The 20,276-nt window shown below is 42.6% G+C and overlaps 1 protein-coding gene across 1 annotated transcript in view; it reads right to left on the bottom strand.

Moving 5' to 3' along the window:
• Positions 1-20,276, bottom strand: part of znf407 (zinc finger protein 407) — a 145,711-nt gene that overhangs the window by 17,589 nt on the left and 107,846 nt on the right.

Here is a 20,276-nt window from a genome sequence, read left to right as displayed (position 1 = left end):
TACCCTAATGATGTATAATAGCCTGCAACTACACTTAACCTGAGCATTACTGTGGCAAAGACTGAGTGGAAGAGGCACACACACAGACACACACACACACAGACACACACAGACACACACACACACACACACACACAGGTCTAGTTTTTCTGAGGAAGCTGTTTACCAAACGCTGTGAGGGCAGGAAACGACCTGGCACGTTGAGAAATGAAAGACTGGCAAGATCGCACTCCATCAAATCAAATCACACCCTGAGATGTATATTAACAACGACAGCTGTATCCTCGTTTTCTCTCTGATCCTTCACTCTGCTGCTGACTCATTCTGTAGCTATAAGCTAAATGATACAAGCAGTTAGCATGCTGCATCTGTTGTCTCTTAATTAAACTCATTTTCCCGGATGCCTGTGTGTGTTCGTACATGCAATATGGAATCTGGTCCTTTAACCTCTTTCGCATTCATTAGAGCAAACGAGAACGAGCTCATCACTTACACGCGTGCTTCGTAAGTGACTGAATGAATGCAAGTGCATGCGTGTTTGTGTGTGTGTGTGTGTGTGTGTGTGTGTGTGTGTGTGTGTGGAGGACAGGTCGGAGACAGAGGAGAGACAGTAAATGACAGAGTCACGTGAGGCGGCTACTGTATGAAACCTCAGATCTAATCAATAGGAGTGAGGAGGACGCCAGGCGCCAGCCAGAGGGTCACCACTCATCACTCAGGTCAGCGGAGAACACACACGTGCACGCACACACACACACAAGCACGCACTGGGAGGGCATTGCACGGGGGCACATTACTAGACAGGACTATGAGGCAGCAGAAGATGGGTCAGAGAGGGGTTGAAGCACATAGCAACAGAGGGGGAGCTAGATCGATGGGAGAGATTGAAGGAGCTCCGTAATACCAGAGGAGTCACGGATGTGCAGAATGCAGCTAAGCAGGGCTAGGAGACAGGTCAGGAGGGTTAAAACAGCCTCGCACTGCAGGGAGGAGGCATCGACAGGCCACAAAAGAGGTGAGGGAACAGCGGAACTGACTGATTTTGATGCTCATCATGGATGAATGCAATTGTGGCCGCCACGGAGTATCGTTCGTGTAGAAGAGGAAATGAAAATGACCAGGTTGTAGCTGGAAATGAACTAATATGACAAATATAGCAGGCTTATTTAGCTACATTTGCAACAGGAGACAGCCTGCTAAGCTGTGGGAACTTGACTGAAAATGGGGCAGCAGAGGAGCACACCAGAGTGTGTGTTTGTGTGTGTGTGTGTGAGTGTGTGTTGCCACGTTGTGTGTGTGTGCTGTGGCTCTGCAGTAGAGAGACACCGAGGGAGAGAAGGACTAGGCCTGGTGGCATTTAGCCCTGTTCTATAATGACACTGAGAGCTGGGGAGGCACTGTTATTGAATTATTGAAGGTGCACGGTGAGGTATAAATCTGCCATGGAGATGCCATAGTGTTGTAACACACACGTGCACGCACACACACACACACGCACAGAGGCCACCGACACACAGCGAAGGCTGGCGTGACGACTGCAGGCTTTGACTTGCTGACCTTGAGGTTGTTAAAACAAGCTCTCCGTCAGCTTTTCTGCAAAATATGTTTACCTCGTGAGAGAGAAGGAGAAGGAGAGGGAGAGAGAGAGAGAGAGAGAGAGAGAGAGAGAGAGAGAGAGAGAGAGAGAGAGAGAGCGAGAGAGAGAGAGAGAGAGAGAGATTGAAAGTGTGTGCGTGTGCTGTGCTGACATTGCCGGAATAAACACAGCGACTCCATCAATTCTTACGGATTGTGAGGCAAAATAAAACAGAAGAGACTGTGGAGGGAGACAGAAAGTAACTACCAGCCTGTACTGAGTCGGGTTCCAGCCAGCTTTTTACTACAAAGCACCATCATGACGCAGAGAAGAGATTAAGCTCTCGAGAACAAACATTTGAATCCTGCGAAACCACCGTGCACACAGATTAAAAGAGAACGGTTGTATATATGTACCTGTAGCGAATGCAGCCCAGAAACCGTACATCAACCACCAATTACTGATGTTTATCTCTTAAATAAAAAGAGACAGAGTATTGCTACATGCATGAAGACATCACTATATGTGATAATTCCCTTTTCTTCCTTCCAGCGGAAAGATTTTCGCCGCACGCACCAACACATTTTTATTTCCATTATTATTTCTGTATCTCTGCACAGATAGGGAGGTAGTGTTCCTCAGCTCAGCCGCCTCCCACCTCGAACACACGGAACGGGAAGAATCGTGGATGTAATGTACAGTATGTGTGCGCGGATGAACCGTGTGATTACAGAATTTAGCAAAATGCTTTTATGTACATGTGTGTTTTTAGTGCACGTATGTATATTTGTGCATGTATGTTTGTGTAAGTGTGTGTGTGTGTATAAGTGTGTGTCCTGCCTGAGCTCTGTAGCCGAGGGGGGCACCTCTTCTTATTAACATCATCAGTCTGCATCATTACGAGGCTGCCTGGGTTGGGCAGCAGGTGCTATGAGAGTGCCAGGGTTACAAACGACCACGAGATCTCTCTCGGAACACACACACACGCGCGCATACACACAGACACAACACACGCAGGCCAGGCAGACTCTGAACCCTACTTTCAAATCCCCAAAAGGGTTGTGGGGTGTCTGTGTCTATCTGTTATGCAGTGGGTTAGCGCTTGGTGTCTGGCCAGGTTTTCACTCGGGGCGACGGACTCCATCCATTCTCCTGACAACAGGCCGGCGATACACAGCAGAGGCTGAGAGAAACTCCACTCAGAGCAGGGGAGGGTCCACAAGTCAACCAAAAGAAAACATTAAACAGGCTGTGTGCAAGACAGTGTGCAACTAACTGGAACATGCACACAACACACTACTACAGATAAAAAAAGCATCCATGTAATGGTCAGATGCAGATGAAAATAACTCAAAGGTTGCAGGAATATTTGTGGAAAATACTGGCCTTTTAACAAAAATGGGACATTCTTGTTCATATGTTGACACACAAGACACCGGGGAATAAAGGTCTTCACGGGTCCCCCGAACACTAGGACCCGAGATCTGACCCGGGACGTACGGGTTCGGATCCATGGTTTATCCATCTTTGCCAGATTTCTTGGCAATGGATAAACCAAGGATGGATGACGTAGGGGTGAACTATGAATCAAAACTTTATGGAATTCGCAATATAGACTAGTGCAATATCCAAAACACAGGCGGGGCAATATTTGTTAGAGGCTAAATAATAATCTGAATAAAGTATGGCAGTGTTGCAGAGATGACCCGGCCTACAAATCCTATTCTACAGATTTAAGAAAAAATCTTTGTTTGCTACAGATCCTGGGAAAATATCACACCATAATCATTTGAATATATTTTTCAAGGAAAATGAGAATAATGATGAAAGAATGATCCTTCATGGACGTAAGGCACAGTTACTGTTGACCACTAAAATCTAATGAGTTCATCTTTAAGTCCAGGTGAAAAATTCCCTGGAGGTGTTCACAAGAATGGGATGTACGAACGACCCAACAGCATTACGCCTCCGACCATGGCTGTCGCCGGCGCGGAGGCATAATAACACCACAACTATCTGTGTAGCTCAATCTCACCACCCTGAACCAACCCTTTAACCTGAACTGACTGTAATGACCAGTAACATACATTTGTGTTTACTTTATAGAATTTCAATGCAACAGATATACATCTATGTATCAATTGGCAACATGAATCCTCAATCAGGTAAAATAAATTATAAATCTTAATAAAAAAACAAGTAAGCACTCACAAAGCCATGTGCACACAATGGCACGCATGTACAAACACACACAGTGCAACAAAACAAACACATGGACATCTCATAAATATGAGCATGGTCATATTGATAGATGGATATCTACACCAGTGAAGTTAATGCTGATAAAACGTCCTGTGTTATTATTGTGCGTAACCAGAGAATGGTAATAAAAGCTATATGAATTGGGACTGGCCCGTTTCTCAGGCGCCTCTATGGCACCACCCATGACACCAAAGATGTGTCAAAGACAACAGACACTCAATACAGTGCTTCGCTGCTCTACCCTGCCCAATGTTATGGATTATGTAGCCAGCGTGCATTCATTTAAGATGTACACATTGATCTGGCATTGACAAACCATTTCATATTAGCCAGGGTTTGCTCTTTACGGCATCAAGGGCAATCAGATGCACTGTACTTCATCTGGCTAAATTTAACCACCTATCAATCCAAATGTGATACACTCAAAGTCATTCTGCTTCCATCACTCACTGCGGGGTCACTTTCAAATGAATCTGGACATCGGGATGAATGCAAAAAGAAAAGAAATGTATTCATTAATAATAAGATGAGTTGGTTTAGGTTAGATTGACCCACTCGAGTAGCTAAATCAGTTTTGTTGATTGCACAATATGCTGCGATATCCCTCAACCAACCACTTAAAACAGAGTCAGAGCTGAGATAGGTATGCCACTGAATAAATCAGCATTAGAGCGTTATTGATTTGACTGCAATTCAATAAAAAAAATTGAGCAGGGTGGGGGTGCAAAACAAAATGATAAATAAATAAGAGATTCACAACAGGGAAAACAAAAATGTGTTGTGTAATATTGAAGCCGTAATTAATGTCCCTGGTTAGTTAGTGCTGTTAATTGGGCGTGAAAAATTAAAATGTTAAAGTCAATGCTAGCTGGGAACGCAGAGAAGGCCCCTCCAGCTGTATTTGACCTAACAGAGCGTGCCTCTTCGCCTTCTCTCTCTGCTTCAAGTGTCTCCAAAACTAATAAAAAAAACCTCACAAATCCCCCATGAAGCCCTCCATATGAACTGTCACATTAATAACACTGCACTTGTATTCAAATTTTCTGTCGAAAAGCTAAAGAAAGATTGAATGCCCCGCCGTCGCGCGGCCAAAGATTGAAGACGTGTCTCATTGACATTGTTAAAAGTTTATGAAAATATATGAATTCTCAAACGTGGCGGGCCGCCGTGCAGCTCCACTCCCAACACTTCTGTTAGAGACTGCGGCTTTTAATCAAAATGATTGAATACCACAAGTTTGGATTCAGGGATTCTAATAGAGGACGGATAAAGTGTCACGGTCCAGAACTAGAAAAGCCACACGGGATCACACATGCATGCATAAAAACCTATTTTTTTCTTCTTTTTTTTTAAACCATATTCCTCATTGGTAGGTATCTTGTTTTCCTCTGTTACTGAGTGCTTGTGTAAATGGCATGTGTGCTGACTGCAGTGTGCAGTGGGTGACTGTTAGTCTGTTGGCTCTGTTCCTTTGCTTTCTGGAGCTGATAAAAAGCTGTATCTGGGGAAAGAGACATATGGCACCAACATGCACATACATACATACATACACACACACACACACTTACTTATATGCACAGACACACGCACACTTATAAAGTGTGCAGAACATACAGTAACAGCAGCTGGCAACATCACATATGAAGACTCACAGAGTGACAGGCGACCATGTCTTTGTGTGTGTGTGTGTGTGTGTGTGTGTGTGTGTGTGTGTGTGTGTGTGTGTGTGTGTGTGTGTGTGTGTGTGTGTGTGTGTGTGTGTGTGTGTGGTCTGTTGCAGTGTGGTGTTGGCAGCAGAGGGCTGAGGTAGAAATGCTCTCCAAAGACCAGGAGCACTGCAGAAAAAAAAGACCACTCCACTGGGGATAACACATGCCACATTCATTGGACCACACACTGCATATCAATACAGGAGCTAAAGCCAAACAAGCCTTGTTTGAGCTTAACCACTTTACTTTTCTGGATTCATATAAACTGACCTTATTCCCACAGGGGTAATTTATATTTCCCTCGGGGATGTCGGGAAACCCTACCTAGAATAAAACTGCAATATACTTTTAAAATAGTAATGGCTTCAATTATTATATATTATCAGTTGTTGGATTTGTTTTCTTTTACTTTACTTTATTTTGTCAAGCATTTGTGCTTCTTTACATGACAAGCTTACACACTCACTCACACACATATCGATTTGTGGTCTTTTGCATGTTTACTTAACCATCTGTACCTATATGTATAGCATCTATATGTATAGCATCTATGTGTATAGCATCTATGTGTATAGCATCTATGTGTATAGCATCTATGTGTATAGCATCTATGTGTATAGCATCTATGTGTATAGCATCTATGTGTATAGCATCTATATGTATAGCATCTATATGTATAGCATCTATATATATATATAGCATCTATATGTATAGCATCTATATATATAGCATCTATATGTATAGCATCTATAGCATCTACGTGTATAGCATCTATATGTATAGCATCTATATGTATAGCATCTATAGCATCTACGTGTATAGCATCTATATGTATAGCATCTATATGTATAGCATCTATGTGTATAGCATCTATATATATATATAGCATCTATATGTATAGCATCTATATATATAGCATCTATATGTATAGCATCTATATGTATAGCATCTATATGTATAGCATCTATATATATATATAGCATCTATATGTATAGCATCTATATATATAGCATCTATATGTATAGCATCTATAGCATCTACGTGTATAGCATCTATATGTATAGCATCTATATGTATAGCATCTATGTGTATAGCATCTATAGCATCTACGTGTATAGCATCTATATGTATAGCATCTATATGTATAGCATCTATAGCATCTACGTGTATAGCATCTATATGTATAGCATCTATATGTATAGCATCTATGTGTATAGCATCTATAGCATCTACGTGTATAGCATCTATATGTATAGCATCTATATGTATAGCATCTATAGCATCTACGTGTATAGCATCTATATGTATAGCATCTATATGTATAGCATCTATGTGTATAGCATCTATGTGTATAGCATCTATATGTATAGCATCTATAGCATCTATGTGTATAGCATCTACATGTATAGCATCTATGTGTATAGCATCTATATGTATAGCATCTACATGTATAGCATCTACATGTATAGCATCTATATGTATAGTCAAGCAATAGAGATATGCAGTGGAGGCAGTAAAAGCTTTAGTTTAGCTTATTCGGCAGCTTTTGGCAAATTACTGTCAATTATTGTGTGTTACACATCCCCTCATATACCCTGATGAACAGGTACCAATCATCTAACAGTGGGCCTCATGCGATATAATAACACATTTCCTAAAACTTTTGTTCATATTCACAATTTGTTCTTATTTTGTGAGATTCACCAATGTTTTCCTATTTCTGTCCTTCTCTAAGGTACGAGAACATTTTACGAGCGGTCAAGAGCACTCTAACTAAGATAAGAAAAAAACTGTTTTCACAGTCCAAACATCGTTTGTCCAATGCAAGGAAATTTGAGGAATATAAAACAATTGCATTAATATCATAGAATCATTTAGATTCTTACATTTTAGAGTAATTATAATGATATAAATATAATACTATTTCTAATTAAAATGAAGATGGCATCCCTCCAATTGTTGAGCATGTGCCAGAGTATCAACACACAATCAGTCTCTAGTATTTGCACACAGTGCAACACCTGCCCTTATATAGTGTTTTAGGGCGTTGCCTATGCTAATAATAAACAATCAGCCACGCGCCTCCAATTTATGATCAAGTGGGATTCATCACTCAGCACACCTGGGTAAGAGAACATTTGGAAGGTTAGGAACGTTTATTGCATCTTAATCTGACTTTCTTGCTGTATGTGGGTATTTTAACTGTCTCACTAACAAAATGACTCATTTGACACATTTGAGGTATACTTGACTATATCAGAATTCTCAATATCTTTGACCATTACACAATTATATAGCATTATTCAACAGCCAGCATAACAGTGTCTAATAAATATATGATATTAAAAACGTCTATTATCAAGTCAACGATATACAAAACATAGGTTAAAATCAGGGCTGCTGTTAAGTTTGTCTTAACCCTATCTGCACTGTCAAATGTTGGCTGAGTGACGTGTGTATACAGTGTGTGTGTGTGTTCTCATATTGCTGTGGCAAGCAGGTGGTGTTTTTCTCTCACTCCAGGAGGCTCCTCAAACAAAGAGCTTTTAGCATCAACTTATCAATCTCTGCCGCAACACCACTAACAGCTGGGTGGAGGGCGGGTTGCTAGGTGGGGAAAGTTCAGCACACACACACACACACACACACACACACACACATACACACACACACACACACACACACACACACACACACACACACAATGTAAGTGTTGCCTGGAGAGCACTGTGGGAGGTGACTCGTCTACCTGTTTATATGAATCCTAATGGGATGCAGGTGAGAGCAGAGCAGTTCTGCTGGGAGAGAAACAGTGATGAGGTGGAGGACAGAGTTGCAGATCAGTTTTATGTACTTTGGTGACAGATGGGTGGGGTTTGCAACACAATCAACCACTTTCCACTAACTGACAATTGGCCCAACACACTTGTCTCCTGGCAGTTATATTTGACTAATTAGTACTACAAGCAAATATTTAAACTCAGGTCTATTATCGATATAATCCAGTCCACTTTCCTCCAATACAACAACTGAGAGCTGAAATCCCCTCTGAGGAACATTACATTGTAGACCTGAACATCTGAATACAAAATATCAGTTTCCAGGTTTGCTGTGATTTTAAATGATGTAAATGACTCATGTTTGTCAAGTATTTATTTGTGTGTTCTGTTGGCTTTAAACAAGTTAGAAAGTATTAAACTCTCAGTTAGTGCTTTGATGCAGGTAAAGGTCATCGATAGATCATTTCCACTAGTGGTGCGCTTGACTTCAAGCTACAGTCAACTGTGCCATGTGTTGGAGCACAGTGCACCAGAAGAAACAGGGTTCATCATGACCTTCATCAGTGGTTGTGTGTTAGGGGCTGGGAATAATCATAACCAAACATTCCCTCCTCGTATTCCCTTTAATACTAGAGCTCTGTCACTTGAACATGCTGGCAGTTCGGAGAGGAAAGGACATTCTGGAGGAACTCCTACTGAGATGGAAATCGTCTGAGACCTGCAGAGTTGAACGTCCCAGATGAGTTCCTAAATTCCCCAAAATGCTGCCAAGGGGCAGATGATGTCACATTTGACTATGCTGTCTGTGCATAAGGACAAACACCTGCATTTGGAAATACATTGACCCCAATCCTAACTTAAATCAATATGAAGGTTCAGTTAGATTTGGCTGTGCATGTGTGCATAAATAGAAATTCCCGTCATGATCCCGTTTACAATCTACATCTAATATTGCAAGTGTTCCTGTCCCACCATGAACAGTAACCAACACATTCCACAAACAGTCAGGACGACGGGTCTACTGCCATTAAAACAAGTGATACTTTAGTGACACTTGTTGGATTAGGATACAGAGCGGATGGTGGGGATGGATAAAGAGGTTTTAGTGACATAAAGAGGAGAGAGAAGTTTATGAGTTTGGTCTTCTGATTCCTCATGGAACTAAGTGAACTGCGTGGCTCCAATGTTTTCTGAGTATGTTCCCAAGACTGAGGAGTTATTTTGCCAACTCGCTTCATGCTGATGTAAATAACGTAACCACTGGCTCTGGCGTGTGGAGATCCTGGTAAAACTACCATTACTATAATCGTTTTCCATTCATTCTATTTCTTATGCATTCGGATGTGGCTTCTGGTTGAGGAAATGATAATAAATGTGAAACAGACAAAGAAAACATTAATTAAAACTGGGTTTCTGTATTTCTGGGGTGGGCTCTAGCAATTCTTGTGAAAAAATAGCACAAACCACAGTTTCCTCCCACTGCCTCAGACCAGGTCAACATCACTGAGCGAAACGCAGTCAATCTCGATACCTAAATTGCTGTTTGCTTCTGGATTTGCAGAGGACATTCCCTTACTGAACTCCAACTGCGGTGTATGGCAAGAAAAGGAAATAGGAACAGGAAACAAAAATAGAGCCCTTGTTGTCATTAGACATGAATACTTTGCCAACCCAGCAGTAGGAAGGGAGGCGAACAAAATACAATTGAAAGCCACCAATGACCGTCATGGGGTAGTTTAAGTCCATCAATGATGAGTGAGGTACTGTTGTAAATCCTGCCAGTGACAGGTGGGGTAGAGATTGAGGCCCATCCAGTGAATGATGGGGTGAGTTGCAGTCAAATCCATCTACATCAAAGCTCCAGGCCTCGTCTTCCTTCCTCTATGGCTCTCTAAAGAGGCTCAGGAGCCACAGCTATCACTCTCTGCCTCAAGCCCCCCCCCCCACAGCCCAGCCCCTTGATTCGCCCTTTCATTATCTCAACGGCAAGAAGGGAAAAAAATGGGTGGAAAAAAAAAAAACAGAAGAGGAGAGTGGAGAGGTCTGAAGAGGTTTTCAAATCCAGTGAAGCCTGTCATATTACAAAAACATGTCGCTTTAAACTAAATGTGAAATATCAGTAATTGAAGCCATAAATCCACTGTTGTGTTTCCCCTCACCTCCTCCCTTTCTCTCTCACTCTTTACCCATCCCTCCCTTGCTCTCTTTATTTTTGTAAGGGTGCTTTTGATGAGCGGTAAATTGCAAATTATTTTGTGTTGTAATGCTGCTCTGAAACGTCTTCCCATTACTATGCGTCAGTCAGCACTGACAGTGAAATTACTCAACTGTCAATCTGGCTATCAAAAGAGGTGGGGTGGGGGTTGTTCCGTGGAGGTGGTGGAGAAGAAGTGGGGGTGTTATACTAGGAGTTAGAGATTGATCAATAAAGAGAGGATGATAGAGGAGGAGAGGGGGGGGGGGGGGGGTGTTGAAGAGGAAGAAGGCACTGTGGGAAGGATGTTTCGTCCGTCATAATACTTCTGTTGTGATTGAATAAATCAAAGCTGTTGCAGAATTTAGCTGTCACTATTACCCTCCTCCTGAGTGTTCTTATTAGTGTGTGTGTGTGTGTGTGTGTGTGTGTGTGTGTGTGTGTGTGTGTGTGTGTGTGTGTGTGTGTGTGTGTGTGTGTGGGAGCCATTACTGATACAGGCCCCAGCTCGCAAAGACAGCAGCAAATTAACTATAATTGCAGATAAGAGACAATAAGAGGAAGAAATGTATAGAATCAGGTAAATGGAATAATTCCTTTCTACGGCAACAACTTACGGTCTGACCAAGGCTCCCGAAACCTAGCTTAGATTCTCTCCTGCTGCGGCCCTGGAATGTGTGTGTCCCGGAGGGCACAGCTGTGTTTTCCTTTCTGTGTGTGACTACATTTAAAGTGATATAGTGGGGAAATAACAAGCTAGATAAAGCATTACCTCCAGCTGGTGATCATTATAAAGCAAATATCCACCAATATAACCAAAATGTCTTACTCAGTTTTATGCCTTTTGATTCTTGTTGGAATACTCTTCATTCAACAGTTACTCACTTCAAATCAAAGTGGAGATCAATTACATTCTAACGCTATTTTGCTTTCAATTAAAAAGGAGGGCAAATTGCAATTAGAAGCGATGACCTCACCTGCATCCCTACATGTTATACAATAGTTCAGGAACGTTCCACTATTATTACTGCTGCAGTGTGTGCGTTGTTGTGATGCGTGTCTGTAATGACTGGTGTGTTGAGGGCTTCTGCAGCATATAGGGAGAGAGCGGGATAGAGCGAGAGGGGAGAGTGAGAACTCCTTTATTGCTCAATGCTAAATTAATTGCACCAATTATTCACGGAGAGAGTTGTCTAGTGGCGGCCTTCGGGGGGCGAGGCCCTGACCGCTCTCCCTCATTTTTAATTGGCTGTCCTGTTGAATAATTGATTGGAGCAAATGTGAAATGGATGGGAAGGTCCAAGTGTCTTTCATCACAACGGGCTGGCCGCTCTGACAGCCGGCCACAAACAAACTCTGCTGCTGCACGCAATAAACAAACCGCACGCAGTTAAATTCAGCCTGGCCACTGCAGCGGGGTTAGAATAGCGGATACGAGTCGTGTGCAGGACACTGCCCTCTGAAAACACAAGATGCACGACACCAGTTACACTAATACTAGTGGGGCAGGAATCAAGGAGGGAGGATGTGCGGGTCAGCAGAAAAACTGTTTGCGTCATTGTGTAAATGGTGAGTATTTTGTATTGGCAAGTGAATAGTGAACTATATAACAACATTAAATTAATTTAGTGTTATACATAGACTGACTTCTAAAAGGCTACAAAAGTGCCCCCTTAAATACAAAGTTATATTGTGACTCCTTTACTTGACATGATGCTCACGTTGCCTAATAAGGACACCATTAGAAGCATAATGATCACACTTCTAATTCATACCAAAACCATTCATTTTCACGTTCTTCAAAAACAATCTGATGTCACTGACTTCACAAAACAAAGAAAAGAAAACTGTTGTATCTCCCAAATTGTCACATTAAAAAAGCATTCTGTTCTCACAAATGTGTGAATGTTTGCTACACTTATTTGTCCATCATGTTCTACACCCTAGATTCTTTCTTGTATAAACACATTGCTATATGTGCCTCATCCACAGCCACACACACACCTACACAAACAAGCACACACAAACCCCTCGGTAATCAAAGGCTATTAACTCCCGGTGCTTTGGCAACAAAACAGATGTAAGATTCATGAGTCCCTGCCCGTGTCTGTTGTCTTTGCCACAGGCTAGTAAAGAAACAATTAGTGCAGAGCTGGCCTCACTGTCCGCCACAATCAATAGTCCCTGATGGTCTTCTAAGCCTATTGACCGAGGCCCGTTCCTCTCCCTGACCCCTCATCTGTAGCGGCCGACAGCCGCTTCAGTCTGCCTATCTGGACCTTGTGAGAGGGTTACCAGGTTAAACAAGGCCGATCCATGCAAACAGGCATTTCTTAATACTGTCTGCCTCGGTCTGCATTTGTATGCAAGGGGCGTAGTGGAAACTGTGTAATAGGTTACCAGCTATTCAGCTTGATATAACACTTCAAACATAAGGGTGCGTATCATGCAAAAGAATCAAAATAATAAGTCATGCGTGGATAATACACTGATGGTCTTTGGAAGGGAAGAAAAAGACAAATGTTTAGAAAACGTGCCTCATTTTTTGTGCATCAATAAATGTTTGCCTTGCAATTATCGCCACATGAGCTATACAACCTTTTTTCCTTCAGTTAAAGGTGGCAGAAGCCTAGAGGTGAGAGAAGCGTCACTGTGGCGCTACGTTGGATGATCCATGGACTGGCTTAGAAAATGAGAAGCTGCATGATTCGCAGCAGGTGTACAGTTTAAAACAATAGCACAACTCTAACTGCAGCTCAAGCTGCTCGTCAATATACAAACTTATTGTTGCACTTTGGAATAATTATAACATTTAGCAAACTCAAAAATAAAGGAATACAATTATATTTACTACTGTTGCTCAAACTAGAAAACTGCAGGGTTGCACAGAAAACACATTGTAGGTCTATGCACACCTGTGTTTTTGAAGATGTGTGTGGTTCATGCCACTCGATTTACACACACCAGCTTGTTCCAATAATCTCACTTAACAGCAGCCTTAGTGGCACTGAGGCAATCTGCTGATGTTACAATAATTGTCTTTGAGTTTGCGTTTGTGTCCTGACAAAACCCTTCTCCCTCCTCGCATGTAAGAACATCTGGACTGGTCCAACTCACTGCTCCCCGGCCTGCTGTGAAGAGCTTCTCCTCCATGCTGCCTGCTAAGGAGGAGAAAAGGCAACAGAGATGGAAGCAGGGAAAATGTTGAGGCAAAGGAAGCAGAGCAGCTGTAAGGATGAATGGGTGGGCAGCGGTGAACAGGTGTCACTCCCACTGACGGGCTGCCACTGTGGCCCCCACCCCGACTCCCCCCGCCCCACCTGCACACCCACGCAGGGTAGTGGGGATAGTGATGGTTAGGAGAGCACCCGTCCCTCACCTGTTCCTAGACCCACGCCTACCTTCCTCCTCTTCCTCAGATGGCACCCGGGCCTCAGCTCAATCTGGCTGCTGGGCCCACATATTGACACACACACATAAACACATGTGCTCATTAGCACACACAAACGCCTGTACATATTCATAAGTGTACCATCATGTGTATAAGCTGGTGAATGTATGCAAACTAGCACGCACACCACACGCAACTCCTTTTCTCTGCTAAAGCACTCGTCTTCTTTATACTGTGCTATTCTCAGATCAAGCTGTGCAACCTTTATCTATGAAACTGAGAAAAATGATTTTATTTAACATTGATCATTTTTATGTCAGTAAATGATTCATTTCGAGGCGTAGTGTCCCAGCTCTGACCTGATGTCTAAAGTCTCACATTTCTACTTAGTGAAGCACCAGCTCACATTTGGGGGCTGCAGCACAAAGCTGAACCTTTAAGGCTTGTTGTCATAGGACTGAAAGGGGCACAGACAAAGCAACTATTTGCAGCTATTGCAACATGTATATTATCTTTAATAATAGTTTGATTAACTAATGATTTAGTCTATTAATGTCCAAGGCTGCATTTTGAAAATGGGTGATTTGTCCAACGTACTGCCCACAAGTAAAACTTTATGACTATATTACACAGAATAGTCCTATTTACTATTTAGTTGGGGGTATATAGTATTAAGTGCATCTTACTTGTGTTTCAATGCTTCATTTTTTATACAGGAGATATTCATAATGCATGTAGTATGTTATTTTCTAAGGTTGCTTATTAATACTATATATCAGCTCTGCTGGAACACTTTGATCAGTGTGGGATCAACAAAGTTCATCTTATCTTTTTAAATTGGTTATTTTCTGACAATTGATTAATTGTCCAAGACAAAGAGAAGCAATAAGATAACACTAATATAATAAGATGCAGACGAGTAATGGTCACCATGTCGCAGGCTCATTTGTTTACAGTCATCAAGCAGACACGTCAGAACTAATTAGGCAGTGAAGTTGAAAAATATGACACGTAACATCTTCATGAGGAAAGGAAAGGACTGTCTACCTAGTAAGTCAATTAATAAATCAATCAATCAATATCACAATCTAATTATCCATTCCCTGTTTCCATCCATCTGTGTCTAATCATCACCGCCCTTACAGCCTTCATCACCCTCTTCACTTTACGCCGGTGGCGTTACAGGACAGTGTGGCGGGACAGACGGAGGGAGGTGCAGGTGTGTGTATAAAGCACTCCCCCCCCCCCACCTTTATCCACTTCCCTCCCTCCGTTGCCGTGGTGAGGAGGGCAGTAATTACTCTGGTGTCAGCGTTGCTGGGTGCGACTCCTCCCCCGGCAAGGGGCGGCGGGCATCCATAACCCATCGTCCTGCCACGGGGTAAACGCCGGGCCATCCATCACGCACCCACTTGACAAATACCTTCCATAATAGAAGTTTATTTTTATGGGAGGCTGAATCAAGGACTTTCCCATGCATACAAAAACGTGTCAGAATTATTTATGGCTTGTGCTGAGACGCACAATATGTCATATCAAAGTCCCATCCCGCTTGCCTGCGCTGCTGCAAGCTGCCGGCGCTTGGCCTGTCGATATCTCCGCTCGCTATCAATAATGTGGAACACCGCCACGATAAGCCTCAGGACTCGGAGGTCATACTCGACACACAGACGCACACACATGAGAGCTTACACACACACATACACACAGGCGTCACATGCATACACAGACAGGGACATGCACACAAAGTCACACATGATGACAAACATCGATGTGTTTTCAAATGCATCTCAAACGAAGGAGAACATTTTCATATGCTCACACACAGACACACACACACACACACACACACACACACACACACACACACACACACACACACACACAGACAGACACACACACACACACTGACAGACACACACACTGACGGGGAGGGGAATGTAAAAACACACAGTTGAGATGAGAAAATAAATTCCTACATGAGCCCACATTCCTACATGTAATGTTCTTTGCAATGAAAACAAAACATGCCTTTGCTCTCGTACATAAAATCACAAAACAAGAGAAATACAAATTTCTGCATGAATCAAGTGAGTTTTTGTTTTTTTGTTTAACAGTTTATTTTCTTTACCCCGAGTTCCTCCCCCAAGAATAAAACAATTATCAAAACAAAGTTGTTCACAAGGATGAACTTGACCCGCTGTGGGGCGAGCAGGACCGCGGATCGCCCTCCGTCAGTCAAAATCGCCACCAAGGTCAAGCGAAAACAAAACGCTTTGGAGACGAGGGAGCGAGCCTGATCTATCTACTACGTGTTTGTGCATGTGTGTAAAGTGTGTACATACGTCTGTGTGTGGTAGAATAATCTCCGACGGTACGGAAAAAATGAAAAGGAAAACATAACAACTTAAAAGAAATCCCTACACTGCAGCCTGCAAATCTGAGAGCTGTCAGTCAGCGTGAGTGGCAACCCCTTTCGCCCAGAGAAACGGCAATAAATTGGGTTTCCTGATAAGACCCCCGGCATCACCAGCACAACATCTGACCAAAAAGGAAAAAAAAGAAAGAAAAATGAGCTGCTTTTCCGAAGGCCACTTGAATGCTGTCAATCAATATGACTGGCAGGCTCACATGTCGCCAGTGGAGAGAGCAATGGAGGGAAAAAATAGATTAATGTACAGAAGGAGTGTTAAGAGAGGGAGGGGAGAGAGACAGCATTAAGCCTGGATGGAAGAAAATGAATAAATATGATAAATATGATAATTGAAATGATGAGATTTTGGTACTTGGTATTGGATTCCGCTATGTGCCCAAAGGGATTAGTGCTTCATTCACTGTCATTTTCAGCCTTTCTGTCCTCTACGCACACAAACACTGAGAGCCCATGCATGCTTACAAAACACAAAATGCATTAATTTAACACAAAGATCTAATTCTACCAGGTGAGTTTGTTGTATGTGTAAAACTCTGAGGCAGCAAGAGGTGATAAACCCAAAAGCAGCCGTCTGCGAAGCCACGAACAAAGTAAAAAAGGCAAGGAAAAAAACAGCGTCGGTAGCAACGGGAGAACTTTGTCCTGTGAAGACAGAAGATGTATGGCTCAGGGGAGATAGTAGCAACAGTAAATGATTACCTTTTTACAAACTGGGCCTTTGTAATAAAATGCGTAGGGGGGAGTATTATCAATTCAGCCGCCCGGTGAAGATAGCATTTCTGAAGCCACGGCGAGGCTGATCACTATCTAGAGAGGAGACTGAATCTGTATTCCTCACTGCGAGTCCAGGAGGGAGAGGGGTCTGGGACCTGTACCGTGTCTGTGTGTGTGCATGTGAGAGAACGTGTGTGTGTGCGTGTGTTTCACTGAGAGAGACATCCGTTAAGGCCTCTTACGCCTGCAGGCCCAGCTGTGACAGAACCAAGATCTATTTTCTTACACCCACAAACAGAAAGACATGCACAAGTGTGCGTGTGTACTCGCAGAAACACACACACACACATATATAAAATCTCTTATACGTGCAAACATACACACTAAGTCCTTGGGGCAAAGAACTATACGATTGGAGATGTAGTTCTGTGTGAAACAGCGTGTGTGTATGCATCTTTATATAGTGTGTGTGTGCCAAGCTTAGATTCTCTGCTCGATGTCTGATTCTGGAGCAAGACACTGATAGATGACATGTACACACTCTCTCTCAAATAACACACTCGTCTGATAGCAGTCAAACAGGAGTAGAAGACAAACGCAGAAGAGACGAGGCCTGCAAACAGATAGAGAGACAGATAGCAAGGCAGAGCTCAGCTGCTGGCCCAGAGTCACATCACTCACTCTCAAAGCACACACACACACACACACACACACACACACACACACACAGCCAAATGGTAAGACATCATAACACGCACGGCAGCAGAAGAAAGAGGCAGGAAGCATGGCGAGAGAATGGGCACAGTTATAAAGAGATATCGGGTGCAGCCCGGGGCGTTAACGCACGCTGTTGAATTGTGGGATATTTGTATGACGCAGGGGTGACTGATGATGTGACACTCATCTGTCCCTCACACGTGTGCATGCACGTCTGCTTTAAGGCAAACTGGGAATCGCAGGTGACTGGATTTAAAAATGTAAATCAGTCCCGACCATGCTTGATGAATGAATGAATAAATGAAAGTGCACATAGTTATTTAAAGTGTTTTAAATATTTAGAGGAAAAATAATTATTAATGAAAATTGTGAGCGTGGGTTTGGAGAGAAGGCCTGCTTTATAAACAGGGGGCATTAAATACTTCACATCCCGTACGAGGGACTTACGGTCCGTATATCTCTCACTGCTGTGTCGTTCCTTTGTAATGTGCCACTTGTTCCTAAGTGTAGTGGAAGTGCCAAACTAAATCTCGAGCTTACTGCTTTAAAAATGCAGCGAATAAAGCAATAAAACATTATAAAGGGCTCATTTGGATATTACTGACTTTTCAAATGACCCCGAACAAGTTAACAAGGTAAATGTAATGTTTAAAGAATGTTTAGAAGTTGTTGATTGTAAGTTAGAATTAAACATAAATGTATTTCACGACTGACATGAAGTTCAGTGAAGGTTTACGCCTCCATGACTGAGTCCAAATAGTTTTGCTCGAAATCACTGAAATGACCAGTTTAAGGCAGTTCTGATATTTGTAGCTCATATTTAGGTACACAATTTGATATTTGAAGACATTTGTGGCCCTTTGGTCCTGAAAGGATATTACTTTACATTCATTTGGCAGACACTGTTGTTCAACAAGTAGGTAAGTAAATGAATAAAGTAAAATAGACGGGTCCACCATCTGATCAGCCAACCAGCGCACACGTTGAGGACCCTGCAACTTCCCAAACTCTCCTCTCTACTTTTGAATAAAGTGCCCGGTTCATTTTTTTCGTCTCAACAAATACATAGCACAAAGCTCTGCTCTAGAAATACAAAAGTTTTCCCCCTCTCTCCATCCTCCTTATTCTCTTCTTTCGTTTTTTCACAGGTGTCAGAAGAGATTTCATGGCCTGTGCGTATGTGTGAATTTGCCACACCCCTTTTGAGTGCTAATTTACCCTTTTAGGTTTAATCTCCCAGTGAGTGGCTTTCCTCGCCCTTTAATTAGGCTATGGGGAGTTGACACCAACACTAAACACACACACTTAGACTTCCAGACACGCACGCAGACTATTTCTTGCTACCATACACACACACACACACACACACACACTCAAATGCTACAGTCCCAGACTTGAGACACGCTTTGCTAAGACAGTCCTCATCAGCCCTCTGTGGGCCTCTTTCACACTCTGGCTCCCCTCAACTGCACCAGTCACCAAGACAGGACAGAGAAGAAAAAAGGAGGGAGAATAAGAAAAGAGGAGAGAAAGCTGTTCTGCATTTGTGAGAGGACAGAAAGAGGTGCTGGTGGTGAAGGCATTCATCTCTGACCCTTTTCCATTTCTAATCTATTTGTCAAGTTAAAGCTGCATTAAGTCACTTGTGATTGTGGCAGCAGAAGACACATCTTTGATTTTTTTTTTCATACATTTTCTAACCAGATTTTGGTGATATGTGCACTCATTGAACCCAAATAAAGTGGTGGAAACTTCTCTGCGACAGATCGGGCCAGCCATGCTCTTATGTTAATGAGATGCTTGAAGTTCACTCATTAGCTTCATCACTAAGTTTCTGATTTAGGCGGAAAAAAAGAACATTTTTCACATAAGACCGCTCTAGTGCCTCAAGGTGGTCCATGTTTTATTAATAGTGCACTTCTTGATGCACGTTTTGATTGCATCTGTTGTAGTGGTACTACAAGAACAGCAGAAGAGTTCACAGTAAAGGGTTCTGGACAGAAACAGCCTAACCACTGAGCTATATCAATCAGACAGTAACGAAATAGGAAAATCTTTGCACTCTGGATTGTCGCCCTAATTAGTGTCCTTCTCCATCTACAAGCGCACTTCTTAGAACACCACCTAGAACTACAAGTGCTTAACTTAACAATGAAACTCCTCTCTTCCACTTTTCCCCTCTTTTTCTTCTCGTTCTGCAAACAAACCGCAGATTTACCCAAACAAAAGTGGGCACTAAAGAGGGAAATACAATAACAGCAGTAGTGATAGTGGCTTGTTATGTTGGAAATAAGAGGGCACTTAATTGGGGTCTGATAGTGTAATAGGCAACCCCTCTGATTACCAACTCTGCACATTGGCTCAAATTAGCCCACTGATGAGCAGCCAGGGGATTCAATTATGCTGGGGGAGATATAAGGGGCCTTAATAGGCCACTGTATCAGGAGACATGGGACTGGGCTGGGCTAAAGCGTTGGTAATTGGTTGTTTGGTTGGAAA

Source organism: Cottoperca gobio, chromosome 16 (genome assembly GCF_900634415.1).
Source record: "Cottoperca gobio chromosome 16, fCotGob3.1, whole genome shotgun sequence".
Taxonomy (NCBI): Eukaryota; Metazoa; Chordata; class Actinopteri; order Perciformes; family Bovichtidae; genus Cottoperca; species Cottoperca gobio.
Note: the sequence above shows the minus strand (reverse complement) of the source record. Positions and strands in the feature narration are given on the sequence as shown.